We start from the raw sequence: 26,234 nt of genomic DNA, 5'->3' as shown, positions 1-26,234 counted from the left end.
TCCAGAATATTTTTGTGTGTGTTTTGTGTGTCAAGTTACCACAACACCATTATTATCTTATATTATTTAATCTCAAGGAGATTGTTTGCTTTTGGTGTCCCTTGTTAATTTCACATTGTATTTTTGAAATGTACCTGAATCCTCACGAACAAACTGTCCTTTTAGAAGGAAAACACACATAGGCAAGTATAATTGAAACCAAAAATAGTTTATTAAGGGCTCAGAACCAAACAAAGAGGGAGCAGACATCAATTCTTGAACATCAAAATTGGTGGCCTGAGGAGTCCATATGTAAGGGAGTGCAGTCTGGTCCAGATATCCCAGAGATCCGGAAAGCAGCAGATGACATCTGTGTCCCCAGGCTGTGGTACCACAAGAGGCTGCATCTTTTGACCGACCAGACTGAACCCATGGCCATCACTTTCTGGTCTTCCTTCCACGCTTCCTTCCTGGCTGTGGCTCTGCTGTTGGAGATGTGGCAGGAGGAGGAGTAGGACCTGGAGGAGGAGGAGGACTAGTAGGACCTGGAGGAGAAGGTGGAGAAGGAGGAGGAGGAGGAGGACCTGGAGGAGGAGGAGGACCATGTGTGAGGTCACAAAGGTGGGTATCAGATGTTATTTAGGCCCTCAACCCCTTATTGAGAGCCTCCAAAATTAATGACTCACACATGAGTTGTTGGCCCTCCTCCATCCGCTGTATTTTACAGGAAATTATGCCAGCAAAGTCCTCCTCCACAGTGTGTGGTGCTCCCAGGGCCTCTGTAGCCTTCCTAAAGAGGCTATGGCAGCCTCCTCTGGGGTACTCCTCTTCCTGCCACTTTCTCTTTGCAGGTGTAGGGGAGGGACCAGCATATCAGGCAGCCTGCTCGGCCCGGCCACCTCCTGGCTGAGACTTCCCTGTGTATGAAAAAGGGACATGGTTTAATGTTTTGCATCATCAATCACAATAATAAATTAGTACTCCAAACTAACATCTAGTTAACATCATTGATTGGACAACCTGAAATATTTAGAGGAATGCTATACCTGGCTCAATCTGGGCTCCTCCACATGTTGTTGCCTGGAAGGCCCAGGTTGGGCGTCAGAAGCCTCAGCTGAAATTCTGACAACTTTGTGCGACCGTGTGTATGCAAAACAAGTTTGAGCCAACATCCGTCGGAAAAAATCCTAGGATCCTACATAAAAATGTCCACATTGGGCCCAATTAGCCATTTTCCCTCCCCGGTGTCGTGACTTGTTAGTGTTACAAGGTCTCAGGTGTGAATGGGGAGCAGGTGTGTTAAATTTGGTGTTATCGCTCTCACTCTCTCATACTAGTCAGTGGAAGTTCAACATGGCACCTCATGGCAAAGAACTCTCTGAGGATCTGAAAAAAAGAATTGTTGCGCTACATAAAGATGGCCTAGGCTATAAGAAGATTGCCAAGACCCTGAAACTGAGTTGCAGCATGGTGGCCAAGACCATACAGCGGTTTAACAGGACAGGTTCCACTCAGAACAGGCCTCACCATGTTCGACCAAAGAAGTTGAGTGCACATGCTCAGCGTCATATCCAGAGTTTGTCTTTGGGAAATAGACGTATGAGTGCTGCCAGCATTGCTGCAGAGGTTGAAGGGGTGGGGGAGTCAGCCTGTCAGTGTTCAGACCGTACGCCACACACTGCATCAAATTGGTCTGCTTGGCTGCCGTCCCAGAAGGAAGCCTCTTCTAAAGATGATGTACAAAAAAGCCCGCAAACAGTTTGCTGAAGACAAGCAGACTAGGGATTACAGGAACCATGTCCTGTGGTCTAATGAGACCAAGATAAACTTATTTGGTTCAGATGGTGTCAAGTGTGTATGGTGGCAACTAGGTGAGGAGTACAAAGACAAGTGTGTCTTGCCTACAGTCAAGCATGGTTGTTGGGAGTGTCATGGTCTGGGGCTGCATGAGTGCTGTCAGCACTGGGGAGCTAGAGTTCATTGAGGGAACCATGAATGCCAACATGTACTGTGACATACTGAGGCAAAGCATGATCCCCTACCTTCAGAGACTGGGTCACAGGGCAGTATTCCAACATGATAACGAACCCAAACACACCTCCAAGACTACCACTGTCTTGCTAAAGAAGCTGAGGGTAAAGGTGACGGACTGGTCAAGCATGTCTCCAGACCTAAACCCTATTGAGCATCTGTGGAGCATCCTCAATGGAAGGTGGAGGAGGGCAAGGTCTCTAACATCCACCAGCTTCGTGATGTCGTCATGGAGAAGTGTAAGAGGACTCCAGTGGCAACCTGTGAAGCTCTGGTGAACTCCATGCCCAAGAGGGTTAAGGCAGTGCTGGAAAAAAATGGTGGCCACAAAATATATTGACTCTTTGGGCCCAATTTGAACATTTTCACTTAGGGGTGCACTCACTTTTGTTACCAGCGGTTTAGACATTAATGGCTGTGTGTTGAGTTATTTTGAGGGGATAGCAAATTTACACTGTTATACAAGCTGTACACTCACTACTTTACATTGTAGCAAAGTGTCATTTCTTCAGTGTTGTCACATGAAAAGATATAATAAAATATTTACAAAAATGAGAGATAGAGAGAGACAGAGAGAGAGAGAGAGAGAATATATATATATATATATATATATATATATATATATATATATATATATATATATATATATATATATATATATATACAGTGGGGACGGAAAGTATTCAGACCCCCTTCAATTTTTCACTCTTTTTTATATTGCAGCCATTTGCTGAAATCATTTAAGTTCATTTTTTTCCTCATTAATGTACACACAGCACCCCATATTGACAGAAAAACACAGAATTGTTGACATCTTTGCAGATTTATTAAAACGAAAAACTAAAATATCACATGGTCCTAAGTATTCAGACCCTTTGCTGTGACACTCATATATTTAACTCAGGTGCTGTTCATTTCTTCTGATCGTCCTTGAGATGGTTCTACACCTTCATTTGAGTCCAGCTGTGTTTGATTATACTGATTGGGAAAGCCACACACCTGTCTATGTAAAACCTTACAGCTCACATTGCATGTCAGAGCAAATGAGTATCGTGAGGTCAAAGGAACTGCCTGAAGAGCTCAGAGACAGAATTGTGGCAAGGCACAGATCTGGCAAAGGTTCCAAAAAAATTTCTGCTGCACTTAAGGTTCCTAAGAGCACAGTGGCCTCCATAATCCTTAAATGGAAGACGTTTGGGACGACCAGAACCCTTCCTAGAGTTGGCTCTCTGGCCAAACTGAGCTATCGGGGGGGAGAAGAACCTTGGTGAGAGAGGTAAAGAAGAACCCAAAGATCACTGTGGCTGAGCTCCAGAGATGCAGTCAGGAGATGGGAGAAAGTTGTAGAAAGTCAACCATCACTGCAGCCCTCCACCAGTTGAGGCTTTATGGCAGAGTGGCCCGACGGAAGCCTCTCCTCAGTGCAAGACACATGAAAGCCTGCATGGAGTTTGCTAAAAAACACCTGAAGGACTACAAGATGGTGAGAAATAAGATTCTCTGGTCTGATGAGACCAAGATAGGACTTTTTGGCCTTAATTCTAAGTGGTATGTGTGGAGAAAACCAGGCACTGCTCATCACCTGTCCAATACAGTCCCAACAGTGAAGCATGGTGGTGGCAGCATCATGCTGTGGGGGTGTTTTTCAGCTGCAGGGACAGGACAACTGGTTGCAATTGAGGGAAAGATGAATGTGGCCAAGTACAGGGATATCCTGGACGAAAACCTTCTCCAGAGTGCTCAGGACCTCAGACTGGGCCAAAGGTTTACCTTTCAACAAGACAATTACCCTAAGCACACAGCTAAAATAATGAAGGAGTGGCTTCACAACAACTCCGTGGAGAGACCTAAAAATGGCTGTCCACCAACGTTTACCATCCAACCTTACAGAACTGGAGAGGATCTGCAAGGAGGAATGGCAGAGGATCCCTAAATCCAGGTCTGAAAAACTTGTTGCATCTTTCCCAAAAAGACTCATGGCTGTATTAGATCAAAAGGGTGCTTCTACTAAATACTGAGCAAAGGGTCTGAATACTTAGGACCATGTGATATTTTAGTTTTTCTTTTTTAATAAATCTGCAAAAATGTCAACAATTCTGTGTTTTTCTGTCAATAGCGGGTGCTGTGTGTACATTAATGAGGAAAAAAAAAACTTAAATGATTTTAGCAAATGGCTGCAATATAACAAAGAGTGAAAAATTTAAGGGGGTCTGAATACTTTCCGTCCCCACTGTATATATATATATATATATATATATATATATATATATATATATAAAATATACTGCCACTAATTAACTAACCTGCCTGCCTAATCTAGCTCAATCTCTATATCTCCGTCCACTATAACACACTATACGGGCGCTGTGTAAGCAGCCTTATATATTGTGGGGCGTGGACTTGGTCCCCCTGAGCCATGATTGGCCAAAGGCACCCTGCCTTTTGTCAATTATTGCTCTGGCTGAGGAGCGTGCTGTGATTGGCCAAAGCATGCAGGTCATGCTTTGGTCAATCATCATACAGCAATGCACTGCGGTCCACCACCTCTGGCTCAGACCCTGGGGGGGGGGGGGCTGCTCACCACAATCACTTGTAAACACAGAAGTCCGGTTTCTGTGTTTACAAGTGACAGCTCTGCACTCTGTGTGTAACCCCCCCTGAACTCTGCACTCTGTATGTAATGCAATCCTGGTATTTAATGCCCCTTTAAGACCCTCCTACTGTTTGTGAAATTTGACTGACCACACCCACTATTTGATGTGTCATGGTTGAGTTCCAGCACCTATTGTTTGAGAAAAAAAGCCCCGTGGATAATAATAATAATAAAAATTGTCCAGAGTCAGTGGTCATTGGGGGGGGGGGGGGGGTAGAATGAGAGGGCATTGGATCTCTGGAGGGAGAAGAGGAACCTTGGTGCTCTGTGTGGAAAAAAGGGGGGACCTGTTATTCTGTACGAGAGAAGAGGTGCACTAGTACGCTATGAAGAAAGAGGGGCCACTGATTTTGTGTGGAGGGAGAAGGGTGCATTAGTAATCTGTAAAGAAAGAGGGGCGGCACCTCTGCTCGGTTGGGGGGAGGGTGACACTGAGGCTCTGTACAGAAAGGGGGGATTGGTATTCTGTGGGGTAAGAGATCAGATCAGGGTCAGATATCTGATTCAGATAGGGGAGCACTGGTGCTTGGTGAGTGAGATTAGGATGAAGGACATTGGTATCAGAGTGGGCTAATGGCAGGCCCGGACTGGCCATAGGGCAGACCGGGCATTTGCCCGGTGGGCCAGGGCCACCCGCTCTGTGGCATGTTGATGACCAGGCTGCACACAGAACATGGCTGCCGCTCGCCTACCGCTGTGTCTTCTCTGGCGGAACTAGCAGCTGCATGGGCTGAGCTGTGTGTCTCTCTCACACACAGCTCAGCCTCAGAGCTGACGCTGACAGTTCCGCTCTCCACTCCCACGGACTGCTCCTCCTCCTCCTCCAGCCATGAGCGTCCACATGGTAGGGCAAGGCGGGGAGAGCTGCGGCCGCTGTCAGGATGTTTCCCCCACTCGCCCCTCCTTCTCATGTCCGCAGCATGGGAGAAGAGAACGCTTCCTGCCTGTTCTTCTTCTCTCCCCATTGGCCACAGCAGAGGGCCAATCAAAAGAAACTAGAGGGGCATTTGGGAAATGCAGTCCCGAAGATTGGTGACCCAATTGTTCTCAGCAGGGAGCAGACTACAATCCGGAGTGCTACACTGCAGCAGCTACTACAGGGGACATGAAAAAAGAAAGAGAGGACTGTGCTGGGGGAACTAATAGCCACAGCACCTCCAGAGAGAGCCACGCTGTACCAGCATCACCAGAAAGAGCCACGCTGTACCCACACCACCAGATAAAGCCACACTATACCCGCACCACCAGATAGAGCCACGCTGTACCCACACCACCAGAGAGAGTGCCACCCTGTATCTGCACCACCAGAGAGAGAGCCACACTGTACCCACACCACCAGAGAGAGAGCCACGCTGTACTCGCACCACCAGAGAGGGCCATGCTGTACCGCACCACCAGAAAGGGAGCCACGCTGTCCAGCACCACCAGAGAGAGAGAGCAGGTCAGTGTCACTGGGCAGTGTGGGCACAATAGGAGACAGACAGTACTAGCATTGTATGGCCACAATAGCACCGACACCAGGCACCCCCGCGAATGTCTGCCTATTTTTTGTCCCAGACCGGGCCTGGCTAATGATGTTCAGTGGATTACTTACCTGTCCATGCTCTGCATCCTGAATTGCTGCCTTTCTCTGCTGGAACTATAGTGCTTATGCTGTACAATAAATTACTCCATCCAACAGAGCAGCATAAGAGCTGAAGCTAGGTTCAAGAAGGTGTGGAAACAGCTTGGATCTGCAGGACACCAGGATTCTGTTTAAATCCCTGGAAAATCCTGTAGAATTTGGGGCTGTTGAGAAGTATGTTATTAGTTAAAAAAGGAACTTCACTCTACCCAACTAAAATTCAATGTAATCTTTCTAATACCTGTCCCAATATTCTGCTGAAAAAACATAATTACTAATCCATAGAGACAAGCATTATCTTCCTTGCAGCTGTAGTTTTTCAAGTGCCAATTTTCTTCTACAATGCCATCTTGAAAATATTCTTCCTTATTTTCAACCTGCACATGCGCTGACATGAAGCAGGACTCTGCCAGGGTTTTTGTGATTTCTTGAGCATGCGCACACATGCTGCAAAGTCTCTGCCAAATCCCAAAGACCTAACACAGACTTGCGGCATGTCCGCACATGTTTGGGGGAACCCAGTCATGTACTGAGTGACATGCTGCAGGTCTTTGTCAGGTCTATGATCTGTTGTGCGTCTATGCATGTGTATACTTCACCCTACTGCTTCCTGGGATGTGTGTTGTTGATATCCCAGGAAGCAGCGAGTGGACAATTCGACATCATACTTCTTTAGGTTACTACTCAAGAAGTGGGGGCTGCATAGAAAAAGGAAAGGTATTTACTATGGAAAAAAAGTCTGCAAATGAGCAAAGGCCCTAAGAAGAGAGTGCATTCTATGGGTGAGGGTCCATCCCTAGTCTTTTTCATGATATGATGGCATAGTGCAGTCCCAAATTAGTAAGCTCTAATGAGCAGGGCCCTCTGATTCCTCCTGTATTGAATTGTATTGTAACTGTACTGTCTGTCTTCATGTTGTAAAACGCTGCACAAACTGTTGGCCCTATATAAATCCTGTAATATTATAATAATAATACAAAAAGTTCACAGAATGAAATCTAGCCAGACACCCTGTATGGATATTAGATCTTGCGGGGCCTTGGTTTACGCCTTTAATAGATAACCGAATCATAAAACATTGTTTTAAAAGACAGTGTTAGTTTTTATTTTATTATTGGATTAAAAAAAAAAGTTGAATCATGGTAGAGGACTAAAATATAAAATGGAGTCATTATTATGCACAGTTATTGAAGGACAGCCATTTAAAAATGAAAACACTGCAGTGAATCTAGAATAATACATTATGCATTTTTAATAAACATCCTGCATTACGAGAAAATAATCATTAAAAATTTACCATTTTTTTAATTTGGAATACCTGGTACGTAGTGCTAATACAAATGTAGTTCTTTATTTTAAATAGCATGTTGTATGTTTTGCTATTTTAACTGTCACCCCCTGTTTAATGTTTCACATACCTGTAAGGATACCAAGTGTTGGTATCCTCTAGGGCAGTGATGGCAAATGTTGGCACCCCAGATGTTTTGGAACTACATTTCCCATGATGCTCAACTACACTACAGAGTGCATGAGCATCATGGGAAATGTAGTTCCAAAACATCTGGAGTGCTAAGGTTCGCCATCACTGCTCTAGGGCATTTGTGACCAACTGTGTGGATCTGCACAGGGAACAACAGACCCACAACTAAGTGAAAATAATGTCATTCATTAGGAAAACAGCACAAATGACAAGCAATATAAACACAGCAATCAATACATACATCAAAATACACCAAAAATACAAAAACCCAGTGAACCTCTTAAAAGTGAACATAACCAGTAAAAACAACTAAAGCAAACATGAACAAACCTAGGTAAACTAACTAACCAAGTTATGTGCAGACAGCAGGATAAACAGGATGAGCAGGATCAAGCTGGGAAGTAAGGAATAGCAAGTCAGGAAAAGCCAGGACAGGAGGATGGTACACAGGAGCAGGTACAAGCAGGCAGGATCAGGATTATGGGTAACACTTACAAGAACAAAACACACAGGTAAAATGCCAAGGCTCTGTGGAAAGGTAGATGAGGGCCTAAATACCCTCCCATTAACCAGCATCAGGTGGGAAATAATTGCTGGGATGTGCTGGCTACTGGGAGACCCCCTTTGGACACCGGGACTACACCTTTCAGATCCAGGAACCACAGTGCCACCAGCATATGATCCAGCTCCCTCTTCTTAGAAGCAGCCTCTGGATGCTCTAACCAGCCTTGGCCATGCAAGTCTATAAAAGTCTGAAGACATGTAAAATTCCATACTTCCAGAGTCTGCTTTGGCACACTGCAAAAGAGACTTAAACAATGCAACTGGAAGAATCTCAGGCCAGAGAGGCAAGCCAATGCAGGCCATGTGACAAAGATGGAAACTTGTGTATCCAGGTGCTTGGCTAAGAATGGAGAGTGAGAGAAACACTGGCTGCAGCTGCTCTCTATAGCTGCTACCCAGCGGTGCTGAACTGGTTAACAGCAAGAGGAGGGAGCTGCTGAGCAGAAAGAATTGAATAGACTGAATCTGGAAGCACTGCACTGAGGGAACTGTAGTCAAGAGGTGAGAGACTCTGCTGTAATAAAGAGCTTTTGAACTGCATTTCCCAGAGAGAGATTGCCAGGAAGAGGGGAATGAGCTGCATTTCTATAGGACACAGCTTCCTTTTGCTGTGAGAGAGACTGGAGAATGCACATCACTGTCATATATGCGGCCTGAGTGGAATCTGGAGCTCTAAGTGTCAACAGTCAGAGTCACCTGGGTGCAGAGCAGAGAGTGGACTATTCGCTGTGTGTGACTAGATGGTGAGTTGCAATATTGCTGGAACTGGTGAGCTGATGCCATGGGGATTTACTACCTGTTGTTAGAAAGACTGATCCCTTTAGGAACTGACCATGTAGCCATCTAGTAGGGATGCCTACCTGCAGGCCTGACTGGGACTATTCTCATGTGCACCATCTGTACAACTGGGCCCAATGCTAGCCGGCTGAAGAGCTAGCACTAAAGACTGTCCCTTTACAACTGCTACATAAAGAGCTTCACTTATTGTTTATGCTAAGAGGTACCTCTCAGGGGACATTGCACTATATCCTAGTTATTCTCCTAGAGTGCACTTTTGACTAGTTATAGTATTATTATTCACATTGCAGTAAATGCTTAAATGCACTGTTTATTGCTGACTTTGCTGAATCTTGAGTTAATCTCAGTCTAATGGTACAGAACCCTATTCTGTTACCTTGGCATAGTGATTATACTGTATAGAGGGCTGTGTCTAAACCTACCTGCTGTGTGTTCATTCATTCTCAAGCCATACCAATACATTGAGTTAATTTACCACTAAACTGTCCTGTGTCTTTCCTGATACTAATTCACAGGCAAGTTAAAGGTATCTATACTCATGTTCTTATAAGTGTTTGCAGTGACTGTGCCTGCAGTGACTTTCATTCAACCAGGTGTGTCAAAGAGGTTGAGATTGTTCTTGGAGTCGAGGCACAGCAGGCAGAGGATCAACAGAGACTGGCAAGGCAACAGGCAGAGGATCATCGGAGACTGGATCAGCAGAGTCTAGCAGGGCAGCAGGCAGAGGAGTAGCAGAGTTTGGCTTGACAGCAAGCAGAGGATCATCAAAGACTGGTTGTACAGCAGGCAGAGGATTATCGGAGACTGGTTGGGCAGCAAGCAACGGATCAGTGGAGACTGGATCAGCAGAATCTGGCTGGGAATCAGGTGGAGTATCAGTGGAGATAAGCTGGGCAGCAGGCACAGGATCAGAGAAGACTGGATCAGTGGAGGCAAGCTAGGCAGGCTGAACTATAATAGCTGGTGCAAAGACAGGCAGAATTGGAGCAGCTGGCACAGGAACAAGCTGGACTAGAGCAACTGGCATGGGAGCAGGCTGGACTGAATTAATAGACACAGGGTAGATTGAAGCTGCTGACACAGGAACAGGCAGGAATGGAATATATATATATATATATATATATATATATATATATATATATATATATATATGGCACAGGAATAGTCTGGTCAGGACCTGCTGACACTGAGTCAGGCTGGACTGGATCAGAAGACACTGAAACAGGCTGGAGCAGCAGGCACTGGAACAGGCTGGATTGGAGCGGTTACCCTGGAACAGGCTGGACTGGAGAAGCTGACACAGGTTACTCTGTTAGCAAGAAATTCAGAACAGCAGTGAGAAGCTGGGAGGGAAAAGTAAAAGTAGTAGGATAAGGTGTCTGAGGGGTTGCCATTGGTAATGGGGAGAAACTTCGGGTGACTGATTACAGGAACTGTACAGCTAGTGTGAACAGGAACAGTACTAATACAGTATCTCACAAAAGTGAGTACACCCCTCGCATTTTTGTAAATATTTTATTATATCTTTTCATGTGACAACACTGAAGAAATTATACTTTGCTATAATGTAAAGTAGTGAGTGTACAGCTTGTATAACAGTGTCAATTTGCTGTCCCCTCAAAATAACTCAATACACGGCCATTAATGTCTAAACCGCTGGCAACAAAAGTGAGTACACCCCTAAGTGAAAATGTCCAATTTGGGCCCAAAGTGTCAATATTTTGTGTGGCCACCATTATTTCCCAGCACTGCCTTAACCCTCTTGGGCATGGAGTTCACCAGAGCTTCACAGGTTGCCACTGGAGTCCCATTCCACTCCTCCATGACGACATCACGGAGCTGGTGGATTTTGGAGACCTTGCGCTCCTCCACCTTCCATTTGAGGATGCCCCACAGATTCTCAATAGGGTTTAGGTCTGGAGACATGCTTGCCCAGTCCATCACCTTTACCCTCAGCTTCTTTAGCAAGGCGGTGGTCATCTTGGAGGTGTGGGGAGGGGGTCGTTATCATGTTGGAATACTGACCTGCAGCCCAGTCTCCAAAGGGAGGGGAACATGCTTGGCTTCAGTATGTCACAGTACATGTTTGCATTCATGGTTCCCTCAATGAACTGTAGCTCCCCATTGCCGGCAGCACTCATGCAGCCCCAGACCATGACACTCCCACCACCATGCTTGACTGTAGGCAAGACACACTTGTCTTTGTACTCCTCACCTGGTTTCCGCCACACATGCTTGACACCATCTGAACCAAATAAGTTTATCTTGGTCTCACCAGACCACAGGACATGGTTCCAGTAACCCATGTCCTTAGTCTGCTTGTTTTCAGAAAACTGTTTGCAGGCTTTCTTGTGCATAATCTTTAGAAGAGGCTTCCTTCTGGGATGACAGCCATGCAGACCAATTTGATGCAGTGTGTGGCGTATGGTCTGAGCACTGACAGGCTGATCCCCCAACATGTCAACCTCTGCAGCAATGCTGGCAGCACTCATATGTCTATTTCCCAAAGACAAACTCTGGATATGAGGCTGAGCATGTGCACTCAACTTCTTTGGTCGACCATGGCAAGGCCTGTTCTGAATGGAACCTGTCCTGCTAAAACACTCTATGGTCTTGGCCACCGTGCTGCAGCTCATTTTCAGGGTCTTGGCAATCTTCTTATACCCTAGGCCATCTTTATGTAGAGCAACAATTCTTTTTTTCAGATCCTCAGAGCGTTCTTTGCCATGAGGTGCCATGTTGAACTTCCAGTGATCAATATCAGAGAGTGAGAGCGAAAACACCAAATTTAACACACCTGCTCCCCATTCACACCCGAGACCTTGTAACACCAACGAGTCACATGACGCTGGGAAAAGAAAATGCCTAATTGGGCTCAATTTGGACATTTTCACTTAGGGGTGTACTCACTTTTGTTGCCAGCGGTTTAGACATTAATGGCTGTGTGTTGAGTTATTTTGAGGGGACAGCAAATTTACACTGTTATACAAGCTGTACACGCACTACTTTACATTGTAGCAAAATGTCATTTCTTCAGTGTTGTCACATGAAAAGAAATAATAAAATATTTACAAAAATGTGAGGGGTGTACTCACTTTTGTGAGATACTGTATATGGTTGGGAGTAAAGTGTACAAAGTTGCAGCTGTGGTTGCTGTGGGTAAAAGAGAAGAAGAAGAAGATTTTTGAACAAGCTGGTGTCTTGAAGCAGGAATGGATTAGTGTAAGTTAATTAAGGGTAACGATGATATATCTGACCAGGCTTGGGGAGTAGTGATTGATCAAAACTCACAATTCCCTTGTCTCTATTGATACAAAACAGCAGAGCCGCTTGTGAATATACTGAATAATGTTCAAAAACTATCTTACAATAACCTGAAACACACTAAAGGGAGAAGACAAATCATCACTGCCAGAGTTGATAGGTAAAGCCAGCTCAGCATAAACCCAAATCAGGGGCTGAACTTCACCAAATAAAACTCTGCCTTGATTAACAAAAAAATGAGCCAGACTAATGGAATCCAACAACTGTTCACAAGTTTGCTCTTGTAATATTTGGTAGCAACAGGGCACAGTACAGGGGTCAGGATGGCACAGTACAAGAGGTAAGCATGACACAGTATGGGAGGTAATCTGGGCACTGTACAGGGGACAGGAGGACACAGTACAAGGAGGTCACTAGGGTACAGTACAGGGGGCAGGATGGCACAGTACTGGGGGGTCTGGAGGTCACAATACAGGGGAGTCAGAATTGTACAGTGAGTTTAGGAGGGCATTGTACAGGGGACAGGAGGACACAGCAAGAGGGTCAGAAGGGAACAGTGCAAGTGTCAAGAGAGTACAGGACAGGGAGGTCAGGAAGTTACAGTACAAAGAGTCAGCATGGCAGTACAGGGGGTCATAAGGGCATAGTACAGGGGGTCGGGAGGGCATAGTAAAGAGGGGTCAGGAGAGCACAGTACAAGGGGTCAGTATGTTACAGTATGGAGGTCAGGAGAGCACAGTACATGGGGTCAGGAGGGAACAGTATAAGGAGTCAGCATGAGAGCAGGCCAGGCAGTGATCGGAGCAGTACACATCCCGACCACACAAGCAGCAGCAGTATTAAGATGCTCCACTTTGGGGGTTCTTCCTTAACCTCTGAAAAGTGCTGAAAGTGCACCGGAAACTGTTGGGCTGATGGGGGAAAGTAGAAGGGGGAAATGTCATTCAGAGTTAGATATTTAGCCCAATGACAGACTGCTGTTGTCCCCGCTGCCCTGATTCCGGGACACTGCCAGGGACACGACCATTGTGGTACAGTTTTTTTTTAATAGAAGAGGTTTTATTAGACAAACAAGACAGTACAAAACATTTCAAGGTCAGCAAATAAAAATCCGACATCTGACATAGCATTTCAGATCATAACAATAGTTCGGCCTCAGAGCCACCATACAGAGTAGTAGTAAACACAATACATATTATAACTGTATTTGAAGAACAGACAGTTAGGGGTATGGAGCTGATAAGAACAAGTATTCCCACCCTACTCTATCGATTAGCTGTTACGTGTCACAGAAGGTGAGGGGGGGGGGGGGGGCATGGGGGGGAGGAAGAGAGCAAATAGACTGGAAGACAGAGTGTAGGGAGCATGGGGAAAAAGTGATATGAGCAGAGATCGCCTCGGGGAAGGGAGAGAGGGGGAAGGAGGAGGGAGAGGGGGGGACCAAGAAACACATGTCTGAACCATGGGCTCTAAAGGTGGGGTGACAGATAAGTTATCGGGGATCAGCCACAGGTGTCGATCGAGTTCAACCATACCTTATCAAATTTCCCCGGACAATTTCTACTCTCATACGTGATCCGGTAGAGTGGTAACACGCTATTTATCGTCTTTTGCCACAATTCTTTGGAAGGAACCCCCTTCAGTTTCCACCTTAGCAAGATTTCCCTTCTGGCATAAAATAGGGAATAAGTAAGACACAATTTGGCATAACTGTCCCCCTCAATGTCTTCTAAATGGCTCAGGCTAAATGTGTGTTAATGAGAGCCTTGTGCATCCATGTATCATATATGTACACTGTGGTTTCTATCATTCAGCCCCTGGAAAAACTATGCATAAAAATTATTCCCAAACTGCGGGTTAAGGAGAAGGGGCTTGTTGAAGGATAGTATACACATACTAATTAATATAAAATCTAAACATTTTATTAAATAGATATGAATACCATGGTGACAGGTAGAGAATACTAATGTTAAACTAACTCAAAGCACGTGGTGACTGGTCACGATAGACCAATCAAACACGTTAACATACATGTGGGACATAGACAACATAAAACAAATCGAAAAAACGTCCGGATGCCTAGTAGATTGGTGTTGGCTATGTCTACTCAGAGGTGCCAAAAATTCAGCAATCACTATGAGTGACATAACCTAACACCAACCCCCTGGAGGCTCGAGCCATGAAAAATGATGATGGTTAAGGGGGAAATGGAGAGGAACCCTGGAGTCAAATCAGTTCTGTAAGTGGAAAAACTGAAGCTGGAATGCAGCAAGAATGATAATGAAGTCAATGACACAGTAGAAACTGGACCTTCAGGGCAGGCTACACATCAGTCAAATAATAAAGGCTTCAATATAGACTAGTTTTGGCCTGATGGTAGGTATACACTGATTTGGTAAGTCCACTATAGGTGTTAGCCCCGGTTATTAAGCACTACACAGAAATATAGGTGTAGTGTTGGCGTGCTGCTTCAATCATACTTTACCACTCCCGATGGTGGATCTGAGACCGGTCAGTGTAATTCATCCTTCAGGGTGGTGCAAACTCACCTTTGCCATGTCACATAATCTATAGAGATATCTTCCAATCAGATGTAACCCTAGAAGGCAATGCTTTTAAGCCAGTGAAGTCTGCTTCTACTGTTCCCTATATAGGGGCTGCTTTAAGTCCATGGAGAAAAGCCTCTCAATGGCTCAGTAGTAAGATCAGAGGATCTAGAAGTATGTCTATCCCCCAGATGTCCCCCAGAGTGTCTGCCACTGCTCACCAGTACGGACGGAGCTTGGGACAGGACCAGACCATATGGAAGAAGGTACCCGGTTCAAGAGCGCATCTAGTACACAGTGGGCTAAGATGGGGATAAATGCTAGCTAGCCTCTAACTGGATGAACCTGTCTTTGGCCACAATCATGGAGGGAATAAACGATGAAATACAGTCTTCCTATTCCTCGTCTCCCAGAGAGGGAATATCCACTCTTCATCTGTGCAGCGATCGAGTGCGTTTAACGTTATATGCCACTGTCAAATATAGGTACAGGGAGGACAAGGGTTTCTCCAGTACCCCAGAAATCAGGAGACGCTCAATTGAATCAGGTTCGAGCTGCACCTGAATAGGGAACTGGGCTCTAAGGGCATACCTCAGCTGCCAATATCAGAATTGAAAGGATCCTGAAAGGTGATGGGTCTGTCGCAACTCCTGAAACGAGACAATTTCATCCCTCGGTATCACCTGCCTGAGTGTAATAATTCCTCTGGTAGCCCACACTGTAGGGTCAAGGATTTTATAAAGGTGAGGAAGTAAAGGATTGCCCCATATCGGGGTATGCGGGGAAATACAAGACAGTTTCAGGACTGCTGCTCTGGAGCATCGCCACACTCGGTACGTGGTTTTCATGGAAAACCCGTCACAGAGGGGTGAGCCCCACAGCCCCGGTAAACCAGATTAGACAGTGATGCATAGGAACCCAGGAGAGCAGCCTCCAATGTAACCGCAGGGTTCTGCCGGGGCTGGGAGAACCACGACCTCACAGTGACAAGCACTGCCGCCCAGTAATATATTAGGAAATTGGGAAGTGCCAATCCGCTGCCAGACAATGGAAGGTAAGGTATATGTTTTGCCACTCACAGGGGCTTGCCGGCCCAAATGAAGGAGATCACGATGCTTTCCAGGCTTCGGAATTGTGGGACAGTCTAGTAGAAAGCATGACTGTCCTGGAAAATCCGGGACAGTTAGCAAGTATGTATTCCCTAAGACCTCATCTGGATGCATCTTAAAACAACAAGTAAATACATCCAAAGTAACTGTGCCCCTCTGAAACCAATCTGGTTGCTACTGGCCTTAACATTATGTATGGATACCAAGTGTTGATATTCTGTATGGCAGTTGTGACAAAATATGTGTCGATCTGCACAGGGATCACCAAACTCATAACTAAATGAAAAAAAAATTGATGTATTTGGGAAATGGCACAAGTGACAAGCAATATAAACATAACAATCAATATAAACATTCAAATACACACAAAACTACAAAAATCCTGTAAGCCTCTTAAAGAGAAAGTGATGGGTTTTACTTCCTCTTTACTTCCCTGCAAAGTTAAAGCATAATGGGCTACTATGCATCGCGTAGTAGCCCATTATGTGTCACTTACCTGAAACTGAAGCCTGCAATGTCATCGCTGTCCCCACTAGCAGCGAGTGTCCATCTTACCCCTCTTCCTTCCAGGGCTGCGAACTCCGGCTCTGTGACTGGCCGGAGTCGCATGTTGCCCCATGCACACGGGAGCCGCCAGTCACGGCATGACCCCTTTAGAAATGGCACAATCTGCTCTTTCTAAAGTGCGCATGCGCCGCAGACATCGGTGCATGGCTTTATTGTAAATATCTCCTAAACCATGGAGGTTTAGGAGATATTTCCAGCACCTACAGGTAAGCCTTAATATAGGCTTACCTGTAGGTAAAAGTGGTTGTACAGGGTGTACAACCACTTTAAATGTGAAATGTGGAAGTGAAACCAACTAAAGCAAACACAAGCAAACCTACCTAAACTAACTAACCTATGTACAGACAGCAGTATAAACAGGGCTTAGCAGCATGAACCTGAGAAGCAAGGAATATCAGGTCAGGAATAGGTCAGAATAGGGAGAAGAAACTGTACATGGGAGCAGATACAGGCAATGAGAATCAAGATCAGGGGAACAGGAACAGAAAGAGGGCTCATGGTCACACAGACAAAATGTTGAGACACTGTGAAAAGCTAGAGGAGGGGCTAAATACCCTCCCAGTAGCCATCATCCAGTGGGAACTAGTTGCTGAGATCTGCTAGTTACTGAGAGACAGCCGCTGGAGGATACCAGGACTACACCCTTCAGATCTGAGACCACAGTGCCACATGCAGGTGATCCAGTTTCTGACAATACCACTGTTCTTGACCACTGATGTTAATGGGACAAACAAATGCTGTGCCTGTGAAGTATTGACAGTTGTGTGCTGTATATGTATTTTTCCTTGTGACTAATGTACATGTAATCTCACAAACATCTGCAAAGTGGAATTTTATCAGCTTTATTGACAATTAACTGCGCCATTAAATGGGTGTATTAACTGACACCTTGATAAGTGGATTTTAAAGCAACATGAAACAACTATATAACTAAACGTGTTTTGTTAATAAAATAAATCTGCAAATGTAATTTTTGTGTTTAAAAAAAATGTCTCATAATTTTAGCAATAACCAAACAAGGATAAACTGGATTAGCAAAGGAAAGGTGGTTGCACGTTAAAGATAACTGACAGGGATAAATGGCTGTCTGACAGGATAGTTGCTAAATGCTCTTAAAGCATATGCCCTCAAATTACCTCTGAATTCATTTATCACCTCCGTGACCCAGTGTTAGATAAAATTCTGTGTTGTGAGCTGACAGTATAAAACTGCCTATATCCAAGTCCACATCCACATTTGCTATATTTGTAGTGATTTGTTTTTGTGTCAAGCCCAGAGAGCATTAAGGGAAGTGATGGGATGGAAACATAACTTACTTACTACAACTGCACAATAGGCAGTGCCCCAAGGCTTTGCCCTACTGCTTCTGAGACTCAATCACATCCTCTGAAGAAATGGACCAACTTTCACCCACTGGTTCCATTACTCTTTGTGGGACAACTCATGTATCATCCTCCAGGAGTCCACTACATTTTGACACCTCACATGAGCACCAGATCTGGGAGGTGGAATTTCCTCTTTCAGTTTAGTTACTATTTTAGGGGTACAGAAAATCTTGCCTCTAACCAAATTTCAATCTGCCAACTAGCATTCAATTCTAACAAAGCACGGATTCTTTGTTGCTTTGAAGATAAGCTACCCACAATTCACTACATGCTGAGGAATTTTACATGAATACTTCTTAACACAGATTATAGCATCTTGATTAGCAGATCATACTGTACATTCACTTTAATAACAATGACATTCATAGACTGTGGTTGATGCATCTGGTGCTATCTACAATCATTCATTCATAGGAGTTTCTTAAATATCTGGGAAATTTGAGCTTACTCTGTCCCTGCCACATATTCCTTACAGGATGGGAAATGCCATTGATTGAGCACATGACAAGCCTTGGTGTCTCTCACAATACAGAAAAGGTGTTGTTACTTTCATGGCTACCTCCACATCCAACAACCAGTGCCCTCTCTCCAATCACAGATATTTCCTCCAGTCAGAGAGCAGAATGTCTGTTGCTATACTATTTTGGGAGGATTGGAACCAAACAGTACCTTCTATTCACTGTGTCTTTTGCCAGCTGTTAAGTATAGCTGGTGCTCTAAAATTATTCAGGAACCCATTACAAGGTAGTCAGTAGGTGAGCTGACTGTGTTCTATGTTTGCTAAAAGCAAAAAAAAAAAAACGAGACAATTTTACAGTGCCAGGTACACTGTGTGTTTAAAACCTGATTTCAAAGTGTATAGGTATTTAAAGTAATAATCCGCTCTTTACTCAAAATACCACCACTGCACCACCAGTACCGTGAAAAAATCTAAAATCTAAAATATAAATATAAATATATTGAGCTGCCCCTATAAAATAAATTCATAAACCCAATATTTTATCCCACATATCCTTACATCTAAATCACTCCCTATTGTAGATATATAGAAAAAATAAAAGGCGCTCTAATATATAACAGTGCAAATCAATGTCTGAAAACACTATATGAAATAAATACAAACAGTGTTCACCAAGTGCTAACCTGATACAAACATGAAAACAGTGTTCAAAAACAATTATTACAAAATAATAACAATTGTATTATCCTATTAGACGTGAGTTAGGAGGGAATAAAAGGGATGAGTGGCATCCCGTACAGCCAATCCCATGATTAAGTCGATTTGTGACAAAACATGTCGGGGGAGTGGCTATGATGCGTGGCCTGTGACGCTGGAAGCCGCACCATAGGAGAGGTAATTCGACCGAGCGGAGGACCATTGAGGAGGAGGTGAGATCGGAAGTTTGAGCATTAGCACACCTCGGGTCCGCCAAGACCGCCCAGTGTCAGCTGTGTTTGGAATTGCTGTGTATTGCACTTTACTTCTGCTGGTTTGAAACATGTAAAATGTGAGTGGAATTTTTAAAGATTGTAGTGGTTTTAATAAACTTGCTGTGCTGTTTTACACTATTGGAGCACTTTATTATTTTCCATGTGGAGCGATCCTTTTACACATTGCTGGATATCGGATTGACCTTATTACCCTGTTGTGTGGTAAAAAAGCGTTTTTTGCCTTGTATGAAAGTGCTGGCAATTGGAATCAGTGAGTGTGTTTCTAAAGGGAGTGGGTTCACCTATCACGTTGGTGAGGTGGAAGACACGGACAAGTCACTCATTCATCAAGATTTCTATTTTTGTCACTGAATTTTTTGGACTCATATTTTGAATTCTGTTCACTATTTATGGACTATTAATTTTATATTTACTTAGCCACTCACATTCAGCACATGGTGGTGTGATTAAGTCGTTTATACACTTATATATTTTGTAATAATTGTTTTTGAACACCGTTTTCATGTTTGTATCAGGTTAGCACTTGGTGAACACTGTTTGTATGTATTTCATATAGTGTTTTCAGACATTGATTTGCACTGTTATATATTAGAGCGCCTCTTATTTTTTTCTATATATCTACAATAGGGAGCGATTTAGTTGTAAGGATATGTGGGATAAAATATTGGGTTTATAAAACCTGATTTTCCCATATCCCAGGATGGAATTCACCCACATACAGATAAACAAATCCAAGAGCTGTTTCATAAATTCCAGACTTAAGTCAAAAAGACTTAAGTCAAAAACGTTCCATGTCTCTCCAGTAACCAGTAACTTCTTCTTGAAAGAATTTGGATAATGATGAAAAATTCCACTTCACAGTTTAGGATTTGTTTGGCAATACAAACAGGATGCAATTCAATTGTTAGAAAGGCTTGGTTATTTATACGTTTTTGATATTAACAATCTGTTAGGTGTTTCCTAAACCTCTGTAGGTATGTAAACATCAAAAAACCTCAATACAATTATGATAAAATGAAAGCAAATATATTTCTTAACATAACAAGTTGTTACTCAACACTCTTGTTTTGTGTTGCTATGGTATCATAATTATTAGCTTAGTTCCAATTACATTTTTCTGCTAAAACAGATCAATAATATAATAAGCCTCAGGTATAAATCACATTTGAAGGCTCAGCAGAAATATTGTAAGTTTAAAGTGTAGTTCCTCTTAAACAAGAGCCAAACTGCTATCTTTCTGTTAAATAAACAGCATCCTCAATTGGCTTGATCTATGACTAGTTACTCTATGTGCGTAACATATATAGCTTTATTTCTCGGAGTTCATTGAGGGACACATCATTCATTCTTTTACATACAGACATCGCTGCCACTTCTAGGTAGGTTGGACACTAGGCAAAGCAAAAGGCACAACCCCATCTAGAAATACGTCTCTGTGTAGCATAAAATCCGTTTAGATTTGTGTCCTGAAGAGTTAAGGTGTCTCTCTTCACATTTGCTGGGTCAAGATTCTAAAGCTGAAGATTCTTTTATCAAGCAGCTGCTGGCAGTATTATACTGGACCTCAAACTCCTGGAAATTCACCCCAGCAGCCAGCAGTTTGCATTGTCTTCCCAGACACTAGCAGCAAGTTGGAGGAGCCTTCTCCAACAAATGGCACGGAGGCTCTGAGATCTCTCTTTCTCTTCCCCACTCTGCTTGTTCCACATAGTTCCACATAGCCTCACCACAGAAGGTACTCATTCTGCAAGCTGTATGTTGTTGTACAGAGATTGAGTTTCAGCTCTGGGTCACTGTGACACTCTTAAAGGGACATCAACCACATCCTTCATTAGGGCTGTTCACTAATTTTAGCAACATGACTGACACTAGAAAGAGGACCAGTTGCATGATGATGCTGGTGGATCCCCACTGCAGGCCATATTTTTTACCTGCACTGTGTGCCTGGGCTGGGTCACTCTCTGGGGAATGCATGTCATCTTCTGAGCTAACCCCACTTGCTACCACCTCCAGTCATTTCCTGGATACCATCAATTTGGCTACAGCTAGCATATGTGGTCCATAAATGCTCTGTCCAGAGGGCTTCTTGTCTTAAATGCCAAGGTGCTAGATCAGGCCTTAGCCCGCTGCCCAGATTACAGGAGTTGCAGGAATTGGACCCCTCCATCTTCTGATATACACTCAGATTTTGACTTAGTGCAAATGGTGTCATCTGCCTCTCCTGGGGAATTGGATAAAGATCTCATCTTAAGGAAAATGTCTCACACACACTTAATGTGATGAGGGATGGTTTATTTGACAGTCACAGGCTTCTTTTTTGTTCTGCCAGATGGTCCTTGTTGAGGACTGCTTGGTTTGGCATTTCTGGATTTGTTAGGTTATATCTCAGGCTAATTCTGCGAAGACTTAAGATCCTTTTTTAAAACTTGTCACCGCTTATTCTACCAGGGTAGTGAGTAGCTGTAACCGTCTTATTAAAAATTTTGATATAATAAATATTACAATAAAAACTAACAAAATATATGCTACAGTTTCCTGTATAAATTATGTTTTTACATCATTTACACAACTTCACATCCCTGTCAGTCACTGGGCATACAACTCCCTAACAAGCCTTATATAAAAAATGCATGAAGCACCCAGCCAAATCTAGTATTACAATTTACTAGATTTAGCTGTCTTTTCACTGTTAGTTGCCTCAGGTTTATAAAAGTGTGACATGGCAAGTGTGAAAAACCGGATTAAATGAAATGCTGTACAAAAACAAGTAAAGACGATAACAATTATGCCAACTTCACGAAAATTCCTTACTCAACTCGCTGTCAATAAAATGAATGTATTATGCCTGGTCGTGAATTTAAAGCACATTTGGAAAATGTATTTTGTCAGTGCAATAATAAGCAGATACTTTTGTTATATTTAACTACCTGCTGAATCCAGAATGCTTCACTGAAAACACCAATGTTCCATTAGTCATATGAAAAAATATAAATATATCATTGGGACTTTACTGGCATAATAATAGTAAAATAAACAAAATTTTGTCTCTTAACCAGTTCAGCCCTGGAAGATTTACTCCCTTAATGACCAGGCCGTTTTTTGCGATACAGCACTGTGTCGCTTTAACTGACAATTGCGCGGTTGTGCGACGTTGTATCCAGACAAAATGTATGTCCTTTTTTTCCCCACAAATAGAGCTTTCTTTTGGTGGTATTTGATCACCTCTGCGGTTTTTATTTTTTGTGCTATAAACAGAAAAAGAGTGACCATTTTGAAAAAAAAAAAAAGTTTTACTTTTTGCTATAATAAATATCCCCCCAAAAATGTTTAAAAAACAAATTTCTTCATTAGTTTAGGCCATTGTGTATTCCTCTACATATTTATGATAAAAAAAATCACAATAAGCGTACAGTATATTGATTGGTTTGCACAAAGGTTATAGCGTCTAGAAAATAGGGGATAGATTTATGACATTTTTATTTTTTTAATTTATTTTTTACTAGTAATGGCGGTGATCAGCGATTTTTAGTGGGACTGCGACATTGTGGCGGACAAATCAGACACTTTTGACCCTTTTTTGGGACCAGTGACATTTATACAGCGATCAGTGCTATAAAATGCACTGATTACTGTATAAATGACACTGGCAGAGAAGGGGTTAACACTAGGGGGGCAATCAAGGGGTTAAATGTGTTCCCTGGGAGGTGTTTCTAACTGTGGGGGGAGTGGACTGACAGGGAGTACAGAGAAATCGCTGTTCCTAACCAATAGGAACAGACGATCTCTCTCTGCTCCCCTGTCAGAACAGGGATCTGTTTGTTTACATTGCCAGATCCCCATTCTGTCTCTCTGTGGAGCGATCGCGGGTGGCCAGCGGACATCGCGGCCACCGGCCACGTGCATCAGCTCCGGCGCCGCACTGCGGGCATGTGCCCACTGTATCTATTACACGAAGCGACGTACAGTATACAGTATAATGACGCCGGCTGGTCGGCAAGTGGTTAAAATGCTCTCATCATTTTATGTGCCTTTAATAAAATCATTTATTATTATTTATTACAAGTACTTATATAGTGTGTCAATCTACGCAGTACTTTACATATACTGTACATTCACATCAGTCCCTGCCCTCAAGGAGATTATAATCTAAGGTCCCTAAAGCTGGCCATACATTATACAATTTTCTTTACATTTATCTTCAACTATGTAGTGCAAGGGCCTGCCTGATTGCATACAAATTATAAGTGTTTAGGTTTGAGCTTATATTATATGGTTTTGGTAAATCTACAGGAAAGATGTATAATGGATGGCCAGCCTAACTCACATCCATACCCATATTAGGGCCAATTTACCTACCAGCGTGTCTTTGGAGTGTAGGAAGAAACCTATGCAGGCACATGAGAGAACATGCAAACTCCGGGCAGGTAGTGCCGTGGTTGGGAATCAAACCGACACCCTTAGTGCTGCTAGGCAGAAGCACTAACCACTTTGCTGCCCCTGAGTCACATTGAGATGCTAGTTCAAGTATTATTACAGTGACATTAAACAATATCCTTATTCTCCAAAAATAATCACTACTTAATGGCCCTGTAATCTATGTTTCATAATTGTTTCTTGCTGTGTTTTCTGTTTCTTTGTAATGCCCCCTCATAAGCTCAACCTTTTTCTTTCCTTCCTTTTGTTTGTATCGAGCATGGCATGTTAGTTGCGGTCATGTGTACTCAGGACCGATCCTAGGGTCACAGACGCCGGGGTGCAGAAATATTTCTGGCGCCCCCCACATGGGCGTGGTCATCTTACCAACTCCTCCCCTTTACAAATGATTCTATGGCAATGACTCAAACACAGAGCTGCTCCCCTAAGAAGTCTTTGTTACCCTAGGATCCTCCCACGATCTCTTAACAATAAAGAAAATACAGGAAGACAGTACACTAATGAGACCTGGAGGGGAGTCTCACTGATGCACACAGAGAGGGCTGTCTGTTAGAAAGAGTCCCCAGACATAATACAGGATGCGGTCAAATACTGCAGACGTGATACAAGAGACAGTCAGAGACTGCAATCATAGTACAGGAGATGGTCAAAGACTGCAGACATAATACAGGAGATGGTCAGAGACTACAGACATAATACAGGAGATGGTCAGAGACTGCAGACATGATACAAGAGATGGTCAGAGACTCCAGACATGGTACAGGAGATGATCAGAGACTGCAGACATGGTACAAGAGGTGATCAGAGACTTCAGACATGGTAAAGGAGATGGTCAAAGACTGCAGACATGTTACAGGAAATGGTCAGAGTCTGTAGACATAGTACAGGAGATGGTCAGAGACAGCAGACATAGTACAGGAGATGGTCAGAGACTGCAGACATGATACAAGAGATAGTCAGAGACTGCAGACATGATACAGGAGATGGTCAGAGACTGCAGACATAGTACAGGAGACTGCAGACATGATACAAGAGACAGTCAGAGACTGCAATCATAGTACAGGAGATGGTCAGAGACTGCAGACATAATACAGGAGATGGTCAGAGACTACAGACATGATACAGGAGATGGTCAGAGACTGCAGACATGATACAAGAGATGGTCAGAGACTGAGGACATGATACAAGAGATGGTCAGAGACTGCAGACATGATACAGGAGATGGCCAGAGACCCCAGACATGGTACAGGAGATGATCGGAGACTGCAGACATGGTAACAGAGGTGATCAGAGATTTCAGACATGGTAAAGGAGATGGTCAGAGACTGCAGACATGATACAGGAGATGGTCAGAGACTGCAGACATAGTGCAGGAGATGGTCAGAGACTGCAGACATAGTGCAGGAGATGGTCAGAGACTGCAGACATGATACAGGAGATGATCAGAGACTGCAGACATGATACAGGAGATGGTCAGAGACTGCAGACATAGTACAGGAGATGGTCAGAGACTGCAGACATGATACAGGAGATGGTCAGAGACTGCAGACATGATACAGGAGATGGTCAGAGACTGCAGACATGACACAGGAGATGGTCAGAGACTGCAGACATCACACAGGGGATGGTCAGAGACTGCAGACATGATACAGGAGATGGTCAGAGACTGCAGACATGATACAGGAGATGGTCAGAGACTGCAGACATGATACAAGAGATGGTCAGAGACTCCAGACATGGTACAGGAGATGATCAGAGACTGCAGACATGGTACAGGAGATGATCATATACTGCAGACATGGTACAGGAGGTGATCGGAGACTGCAGACATGGTACAGGAGATGGTCAGAGTCTGTAGACATAGTACAGTAGATGGTCAGAGACTGCAGACATAGTACAGGAGATGGTCAGAGACTGCAGATATGATACAAGAGATGGTCAGAGACTGCAGACATGATACAGGAGATGGTCAGAGACTGCAGACATAGCACAGGAGATGGTCAGAGACTGAAGACATGATACAGGAAATGGTCAGAGACTGCAGACATAGTGCAGGAGATGGTCAGAGACTGCAGACATGATACAGGAGATGGTCAGAGACTGCAGACATGATACAGGAGATGGTCAGAGACTGCAGACATGATACAGGAGATGATCAGAGACTGCAGACATAGTGCAGGAGATGGTCAGAGACTGCAGACATGATACAGGAGATGATCAGAGACTGCAGACATAGTACAGGAGATGGTCAGAGACTGAAGACATGATACAGGAGATGGTCAGAGACTGCAGACATAGTGCAGGAGATGGTCAGAGATGCAGACATGATACAGGAGATGGTCAGAGAC

Source organism: Aquarana catesbeiana, linkage group LG01, assembly GCF_042186555.1.
Source record: "Aquarana catesbeiana isolate 2022-GZ linkage group LG01, ASM4218655v1, whole genome shotgun sequence".
In the NCBI taxonomy this organism is placed as follows: domain Eukaryota; kingdom Metazoa; phylum Chordata; class Amphibia; order Anura; family Ranidae; genus Aquarana; species Aquarana catesbeiana.
This window is presented reverse-complemented; position numbering follows the sequence as displayed.